Genomic DNA, 8597 nt, shown 5'->3' with positions numbered 1-8597 from the left:
AAAAACCAAACACCACATATTCTCACTCATAGGTGGGAATTGAACAATGAGAACACATGGACACAGGAAGGGGAACATCACACTCTGGGGACTGTTGTGGGGTGGGGGGAGGGGGGAGGGATAGCATTGGGAGATATACCTAATGCTAGATGACGAGTTAGTGGGTGCAGCACACCAGCATGGCACATGTATACATATGTAACTAACCTGCACATTGTGCACATGTACCCTAAAACTTAAAGTATATTAATAATAAATAAATAAATAAAATAAATAAATAAAAAATAAAATAAAATTAACATAAGCAATGCAATTAGTGAAAAAAAAACAAAGAACTGAATTTACTATTTAAATCTTTTAATCACCTACTATTACTTTCTGCTAATATATTTCTATCACCTATTAATTCAGGCCAGAAATAAAGCTGCTCTATCTAATCAAAATATCCTTTAGAGCAAAGTGCTATTTCAGCCGGTCTGCACTCCTTATCACAGTCTAACCTAAACACATTCAAGAGACCTGTGATGATATAGTCCCTAAGCTATTACTTCACTTCTAGGATACTGATTATGTAAATAGTACTTATAAGACATGAATTTCCTTTGTTCAACAGCAGTCTTAAAAAGTAAATTTTAGGAACAGAGAAGAGGGAAAAAAATAGCAAAATTTCTAAAATGAGGCTTCATGGTCAAGGGACAACTAACTGTGACTCCAGCTCTGCCACTAAGCAGTTGTATGATTTTAGGCAAGTTGCAGTTTCTTCTGGTCCCCATGTCCTCACCAGTACCATGAAGTCACATGATTAAGTCATCTTCAAATCCTTTTCTGTTCTCTGCCATGGCAGAACCAGTGAAGTATAGTGGAGTTGGACTTAGTTTTGAGTCCCAGCTCGGCCAATTAGCTGCCGATGTGCCTTCATGCAAGCAATTAAACTGCTATACCATTAGTTTCAATACCACTAATACGGTGGTTGATATAGTTTGGATATTTTTCTTGACCCAAATCTCATGAATTGTAATCCCCAGTATTGGAGGTGGAGCCTGGTGGGAAGTGTTTGTATCATGGGGGCGGATCTCTCATGAATGGCTTGGGCCTTGGTGATAAGTGAGCTCTTGCCCTGAGTTTATACAAGATCTGGTCATTTAAAAGTGACATCCCCCTCCCCTGACACATATTCTTTCTCTTTCTCTCATGCCTGCTCTGGTCATGTGACATCCCTGCTCCCCTTTCACCTTCTGCCATGACTGTAAGCTTCCTGAGGCCTCCCTAGAAGCCGAGCAGATGCCAACACCACACTTCCTGTACAGCCTGCAGAATCATAAGCCAATTAAACCTCTTCTCTTTATAAATCACCCAGTCACAGGGTTTTTTTGTTTGTTTGTTCGAGACAGAGTCTTACTCTGTCCCCCAGGCTGGAGTGCAGTAGCACAATCTCAGCTTACTGCAGCCTCTGCCTCCCGGGTTCAAGCAATTCCCCCATATCAGCCTCCCGAGTAGCTGGGATTACAGGTGTGTGCCACCATGCCTGGCTAATTTTTGCATTTTTAGTAGAGACGGGGTTTCACCATGTTGGCCAGGCTGGTCTCAAACTCCTGACCTCAGGTGATCTGCCCGCCTCGGCCTTCCAAAGTGCTCGGATTACAGGTGTGAGCCAGTGCACCCAGCCAGTCACAGGTATTTCTTTACAACAATGCAAGAACTGCCTAATACAGTGGTGTATAAACGTATTACACATGATATGGAGATATATCATAGGGTTATAAAGGCATAGAATATAGAGATATAAAGATATTTTCCAAACTGAGTTCTTTAGAAGATAAAATGAGTTATATGATGATAGTTATTTACACTCTGATTTCTCTTTTTAGTCAATGCTTATTTGTCATAAAATTGATTTTCCGTTCTGTGGATTATCTAAGGAAATTCAGCACTCTGTGTTCCTACTGCACAATTCAGCATGAGTCACCAACAGAAACATTAAATTAGTAAGTTAGTATGGGGAATGTGAAGTGCTATGAAAAAGCATATACTTATTGGGAGGGGGGCTCTCACTAATTGTTTAAACCTAATAAAAATCATTTTTGAATTATGTTATTTTATCTTTAGGGACAGGGTCTCACTCTGTCATCCACGCTGGTGTGCAGTGGCACAATCGGACCATAGCTCACTATAGCCTCAAACTCCTGGGCTCAAGCCATCCTCCCACCTCAGCCTCCAGCACATGCCACCGCACCTGGCTAATTTTTTTTATTTTTTGTAGAGATGAGTCTAATTACGTTGCCCAGGCTAATCTCGAACTCATGGCCTCAAACAATCCTCCCACCTAAGCCTCTCTAAGTGTGGGATTACAGGCGTGAGCCACCATACCCTGCTGGTTATTTTAGATTTTCCTTGTCTTTATCCTTTTATTTTGTTGTGAACGATTACACGTTTGCAAGCTTGTCTAATTTCTCTAACTACTATATTAGGAATGATTCATTTTTCAAGCCTTCATTCTGGGTTCCATGCCAGATATTGGACATGAAGAACTCATGCTTCTCTGGAGTTTCTCCTCATAAGCTCCTCCAAGAGCTCACAGCCTATACTGCTGGTGGTCACGGCATATAATTATGAAAAGCTTAATTCTCTCATTCAAAGACTCAAAATGGTATTAAAAATTAACAGCACAATTTTCATGTCTACAGAAAAGCTGCACAAGGGAGTTTGAACTAAATGATCTCAAGATCCCTTCTAACTTTAAAGTTGGATTCTGTGATTCAGCCCACAGATCAAATATCAAAAAATAACTTCAAAATCTGGAGCAGAATAAACTAATCTTAAAATTCACTAACTGGCTTTCCTGAAAGCTGCTGTTGGAAAAATACATTTCATTTGCTCTTCTGGCAGAAAAGAGAGAGAAAGCTATTGTAATGGACGACAGGCTTCCAAGTGGAAAAGGTTTTCATTTGGAGGATACCATTTATTGATTGACATTTGAGAGACTTAAGAAGACATTGAAGGGGTCTCTCAACAATTTTCTCCTTGACCTATTTGTCATTCACAAACTTCAAGGACTTCCTGAATGGCAAGCTTGATGGTTCTTATCACCCAGCGTTAGAACTCTAAGCAGAGGTATTTTTTAAATGCTGGTTCTATAAATTATACCCTCTTAATACCAATTACCATCAATTAAATAAGGCTGTTAAGGACTCTGCTTCATGCTAGAAAATTATTCCTTGATGAATTGGAGAATTAATCATTCTTCTGAGAAACTGTCTCTCTCTCTCTACATATATATATTATATATATATATATCAAATGTGTATATATAATTTTTAATGTACTATAATATAATGTATTATATGTAATGTGTAATATATAACATTATATATTATGTATACTATATGTAATATAGTATATAAGAGAGAGAGAGACCCACACTCCCCCCCACACACATATCTATCCGCTCCCACACACAGAGTCTCACCCACTCACACATACACACACACCCTTACACACACACACAGACACACACATCTAAAGAGAGGAACATATACACAGGCATGTATTCTTTGCTGTGATGATATACTGTTTGTAAGCTGCAGATACAACTTCTGCTAATATAAATTGGACTTGAATTCTATAAAAGTTACTCTATTCAATAGCAGGTAAAAACAGGAAAAAAGTTACTGTAAAAAGTCTAGAAGTAGATAGAATTATTACCATTTTATAGATTAGAAAACTGAATTCAGAAAGGCTCGGAGGTCCAAGGTCACCCATTTCACAGAGCCATGTCTCAGGACCTAGGTCTGTCAAGCTCCAGAGCTCTTGCCTCTGCCACTCTACCAAACTGCTCCTTCCTTGAAGGTACAGATGGTATCATGTATTGTTCTCATTTGTATAAAAAGCCAGGCCTTGATGCAAAGAACATGCATACAATGGGCAGATCATTCATTCATTCATTGAACAGTTTCAATGAGAGCCCACCATGAGTCAGGCACTAATCTAGGCAATGGGCATAAACAGTTGAATAATAGACAAGGAACTTATTCTCTGGAGCTTACAATTCAGTGAGGAATGTTAGGCACTGAACTAGGAAACAAATACATGAACACAATCACTTTAATTAGTGGTAAGTATCTTGAAGAAAACAAAAAGAGGTCAGCTAGGCACGATGGGTCAGGCCTGTAATTCTACCACTTTGGGAAGTCAAGGTGGGATCACTCGAGGCCAGGAGTTCAAGACCAGCCTAGGGCAACATAGTAAGACTCAGTCTCTACAAAAAACTTAAAAATTAGCCAGGTGCAATGGTGTGTGCCTGTAGTCCTAGCTACTTGGGAGGCCGAAGCAGGAGGATCACTTGAGCCCAGGAGTTTAAGGCTGCAGTGAGCTGTGATCTCCCCACCGCACTCCAGTCTGGGCAACAGAGTGAGACCCTGTCCCTAAAAAAAATGGTTTTTAAATAGTTTTTCTGCGAGGGTAGATTTGACATTAATCTAAATAACAAGGGCCCAAATACTTCAAGGTACAGGGATGAGAAAACAGGAAGTGTGAAAGTCAGAGAGGTGGGCCAGGACAGCTAATGGAAGGCCTTGGAGGCTGTGGTGAGGAGCTTGTGACGGGAAGTCATTGGAGAATTTTCAGCAGAGCAGGCAGGGCCATGATCTGATTTACACTTTTAAAAAGATCACTCTGCCATATAGAAGATGAATTTTAGGGGCAAGAGTGAAAGCAAGGAAAGCAATTTATAAGTTACTGCAAGAAACTAAGCAGGAGTTGGCCAGGCACAGTAGCTCATGCTTATAATTCCAACACATGGGAGGCAGAATTGGGAGGATCAGTTGAGGCCAGGAGTTCAAGACCAGCCCGGGAAATACAGCGAGGCCCTGTCTCTACCAAAATAAATAAATAAATAAATGTTAAAAAAAAATAAAAAGAATCTGAGCAGGAGCTGATGATGTACAGGTATGAGATATATTTTGAATATAGACTGAATAGCACTTGATGATGGAGTGACTATGGGGAATCAGGAAAAAAGAGAAACCAAGGATTGTCCCTAGGTTGGGGGCTTGAGTAACAGGAAGGATTGTGGCACCTTCTGCTGAAATGGGGTCGGTAGGGGAAATTACAGGTTCTGTATAGGACATATTAAGTTTGAACTGCCCACTAGTTATCTAAGTGGGCATGTCACGTAGGCAATTGGGTATCCATGTCTAAAACTCAGTGAAGTGGTCAGGCCAGAAAGTATTAGTCTGGGAATTATTCGCATGTTAATGGGTTTTTAAACCATGAGCTGTCTTGAGAGAGAGTATACAGAGAAGAAAAAATTGGCCCCATGATCTCCAATGTTTTGTTAGATTTACCAACTTCCTCAAGGAATTTCCTATTTGTTCCTGATTTATAAGATGTACCTATATCTGAAAGCCACAGAGGAGGCCAATCTTAAACCTGCATAAATCATTTTCAGTGATCAACATCTGCATCCTCAAACTGTCCAGCAACTGTTGGTGTGGTATCCACCTCCATCCCAGTTTCATCATCTCTTATTGAGTCTTCTGTCCTGACCCCAACCATATGATACTGGCAGCTTACAGACTGAGAAAGCGTTCCTTCTAATCTCCAACATGTTTGGCCCTCTGCTGTTAGATGAGATAAATCCTTCCTCACAGGTGTAAAATGTAGGGATGTCCCTATGTCCTTGTTCTTGCACTTCCACATCATATTCTTCTCCATCGTAAGCATCTGAATCTTCATCCTCAGCATCTGGATGCAAGTACTGGCATTCACACATTGCAGTGAATGTTGCCTCCAATATTGATTTATCACTAGGCACAAATCTAAATTCAGTCATAGTTCCACATCATTATCACTATTTTCCTCTTCTTCGTCAGCAACAGATTCTTTTGATCCTTCTTCAAATTTGGCTTTCACCATAACATACAAATGCTCTCCTAGATAGTCACTTCGGTCCCTGGACAATGCATGTAAACAAATGGTGGGGTATTCCAGTGAGAATCTTAATCCAGAGCCATCTAACCAAGACAGGTGGCTCTCAGCAATATAAAGGGTACCAGTGCTGAGGCCCTTCCCATTCACCACAGCCTTGGTGTCTGGCTGCTGCTACAGGAGCCCCTCCACTGGCCCAGACAGTGGGAAACTTTTGAAGAAGCTCATAGCAGTAGGGAGTGTGGCAACACAGGCCCGGAGGAGCTGGAGCACAGCAATGCCTGCACTCTGCAGCCCATTCTGGAAGAGACAGTCACTCTGGAAGATCAACTTAGTCTGCCCCCATCTTGAGTTAATTTTTGTGTATGGTATAAGGAAGGGGTCCAATTTCAGTCTTCTGCATGTGGCTAGCCAGTTATTCCAGCACCATTTATTGAATAAGGAGTCCTTTCCCAATGCTTGTTTTTGTCAACTTTGTCGAAGATCAGATGGTTATATGTGTGTGGCTTTATTTCTGGGCTGTCTATTCTGTTCCATTGATCTGTGTGTCTGTTTTTCTACCAGTGCCATGCTATTTTGGTTACTGTAGCCTTGTAATATAGTTTGAAGTCAGGTAATGTGATGCCTTCGGCTTCATTCTTTTTGCTTTAGGATTGCTTTGGCTATTTGGGCTCTTGTTTAGTTTCATATGAATTTTAAAATAGTTTTTTTTTCTAGTTCTGTGAAGAATGTCATTGGTAGTTTGATAGGAATAGCATTGAATCTGTACACTGCTTTGGGCAGTATGGCCATTTTTAATAATATTGATTCTTCCTTTCCATGACCATGGAATGTTTTCCCATTTGCTTGTGTCATCTCTGATTTATTTGAGCAGTGTTTTGTAATTCTCATTGTAGAGATCTTTCACCTCCCTGGTTAGCTGTATTCCTAGGCATTTTATTCCTTTTGTGGTTATTGTGAATGAGATTGTGTTCTGATTTGGCTGTCAGCTTCAACATTGTTGGTATATAGAAATACTACTGAGTTTTGTATGTTGATTTTGTATCCTAAAACTTTGCTGAAGTTGTTTATCTAGGAGCTTTTGGGCAAAGACTATGGGGTTTTCTAGGTATAGCATCATATCATCTGTGAAGAAAGATAGTTTGACTTCCTCTCTTCCTATTTGGATGCCTTTTTTTCTGTCTCTTGCCTGATTGCTCTGACTAGGACTTCCAGGACTAGGTTGATTAGGAGTCGTGAGAGTGGGTATCCTTGTTTTGTTCTGGTTCTCAAAGGGAATGCTTCCAGCTTTTGCCTACTCAGTATTATGTTGGCTGTGGGGTTTTTCATAGATGGCTCTTATTATTTTGAGGTATGTTCCTTCAATGCCTAATTTGTTGGGAGTTTTTAATACGAAGTTTTGAATTTTACTGAAAGCCTTTTCTATATCTGTTGAGATGGTCATCTGTGGTTTTTGTATTTAGTTCTGCTTATATGATGGATCACACTTATTGATTTGTGTATGTTGAACCAAACTTGCATCCCAAGAATAAACCCTACTTGATCCTGGTGGATTCACTTTTTTAAGTGCTGCTGGATTCAGTTTGCTAGTATTTTGCTGAGGATTTTTGCACCTATGTTCATCAAGAATGTTGGCCTGAAGTTTTCTTTTTTTGTTGTGTCTCTGCCAGGTTTGGGTATCAAAATGATGCTGGCCTCATAGAATGAGTTAGGGAGGAGTCTCTCCTCCTCAATTTTTAAAAATAGCTTCAGTAGGAGTGGCACCAGCTTTATAAATCTGGGAGAATTTGACTATGAATCTATCTAGTCCTGAGATTTTTCTGGTTAGAAGGCTTCTTATTACAGAGTCAATTTCAGAACTCATTTTTGGTCTGTTCAGGGATTGTATTTCTTCCTGGTTCAATCTTGGGAGGTTGTATGTTTCCAAGATTTATCTATTTCTTCTAGGTTTTCTAGTTTGTGTGTTTGTAGTAGTCTCTGGGGGTTATCTGTGGGTATTTCTGTGGGGTCAGTGGTAATGTCCCCTTTGACATTTTTGATAGAGTTTATTTGGATATTCTCTTTTTTCTTTATTAGTCTAGCTAGTGGTCTGTCAATCTTATTAAGGTTTTCAAAGAACAAACTCCTGGATTCATTGATCTTTTGTATGATTTTTCACATCTCTATTTCCTTCAGTTCAGCTCTGATTTTGGTTATTTCTTGTCTTCTGCTAGCTCTGGGGTTGGTTTGCTCTTGTTTCTTTAGTTCCTCCAGGTGAGTTGTTAGGTTGTTAATTTGAGATCTTTATAATTTTTTCGATGTGTGTCTCTAGTGCTATAAACTTTCCTCTTAACACCACTTTAGCTGTGTCCCAGAGATTCTGGTATGTTATATCTTTGTTCTAATTAGTTTCAAAGGGTTTCTTGATTTCTGTCTTTACTTCATTATGTACTCAAAAGTCATTCAGGAGCAGGTTGTTTAATTTTCATGTAACTATATGATTTTGAGTGCCTTTCTTAGTATTGATTTCTAGTTTTATTGCACTGTGTTCTGAGAGTGTGTTTGGTATGACAGGTTGGGTTTTTTTTTAAATTTTCTGAGGATTGTTTTATGTCCAATTGTGTGGTCAATTTTAGAGTATGTGCCATGTGCAGATAAGAAGAATGTATATTCTGTTGTTTTGGGGTGGAGAG

The 8597-nt window shown here is 39.6% G+C and overlaps 1 pseudogene; it reads right to left on the bottom strand.

Moving 5' to 3' along the window:
* Positions 1 to 5415: 5415 nt before the first annotated feature.
* LOC471348 (methylosome subunit pICln-like) lies at positions 5416 to 6153 on the bottom strand (annotated as a pseudogene).
* Between the last annotated feature and the right edge of the window lie 2444 nt (positions 6154 to 8597).

This window comes from Pan troglodytes, chromosome 3, assembly GCF_028858775.2.
Source record: "Pan troglodytes isolate AG18354 chromosome 3, NHGRI_mPanTro3-v2.0_pri, whole genome shotgun sequence".
In the NCBI taxonomy this organism is placed as follows: Eukaryota; Metazoa; Chordata; class Mammalia; order Primates; family Hominidae; genus Pan; species Pan troglodytes.
This window is presented reverse-complemented; position numbering and strand designations above follow the sequence as displayed.